This window comes from Bison bison, unplaced genomic scaffold (assembly GCF_000754665.1).
Source record: "Bison bison bison isolate TAMUID 2011002044 unplaced genomic scaffold, Bison_UMD1.0 scf7180017859141, whole genome shotgun sequence".
NCBI lineage: Eukaryota > Metazoa > Chordata > Mammalia > Artiodactyla > Bovidae > Bison > Bison bison.
In genome coordinates, this window is record NW_011489713.1 from 6,430 (window position 1) to 7,384 (window position 955).

Below are 955 nucleotides of genomic sequence, written 5' to 3' on the forward strand. Positions count from 1 at the left end.
ACAGGAGTTTGCTCAGTTATCCCTCTGGATCCAAGGAGTACACCCTTTGCAGGCCTGAACACTCCCCACTGTGGCCGAACACCTCAGATCCTGAGGTCCCTAAGCCATAGGTCAGGAAACTGTTCACTCTACTCTGAGGCCTCTAAGACTCCCATCAAAGGCAAGGATACCTCCCTGTCTTAAGTTCTAACCACCTCTGTCATTCCTAGCATGGAGTCTGGACTCCAGGCAGGGTCAGTCATTTTGAGACCTCACTGCTTTCACAAGGTCCCCAGTCCTCTGAGACACCCATGTCAAGAATTCAGACAGGCCTAGTGTGCTTATCTCACACCAGGGTCTCCAAGGGCTGACTACAAGGGTGGGGATTTGTGGGGTTCCATTGGTCTTCACTCAGGGTCCCCTATGTCCTCTTTCAGGCACCTCAACTTGCCTCTGGGCAGGACCTGAGCTTCTCGCCTCTCCCCAGCTGAAGCCCCGCCCCTTACACCAGGGCCCCATCTCTCCAAGATCTGGATGTCAAGAAGTCAGACCATGTCTGTTGCACTCATCATACTCCATGATAGCCCTGAACTGACAACAGAGACAGGCTTCTCTGAGGTCTCATTTAATTGGGGTACAGGGTCCCCTAGTTTGTCCTCAGGGTCCTCAACTTGAAACCCTGAAGGACCTGGGAATTGGCCCACCTGAGGCCTTGCCACATATACGAGGTCCCCAGTCTGAGACCTGGATGTCAGGAAGTCTGACCATGTCTAATGCACTCATCGTAACCCAGGGCCACCAAGGACTGACAGCAGGGACCGGCTTCCCTTGGTCTCCTCTGATTGGGGTCCAGCATCCCCTCAGTCCTCCCTCAGGGTCCTCACCTAAACTGCTTCAGAATCTAAGACTCTCCCCTCCAATCTCTGAGGCCTCGCCCCTTATATCAAGTCTCCAGTGTCTCTGAGACCTGGTACTC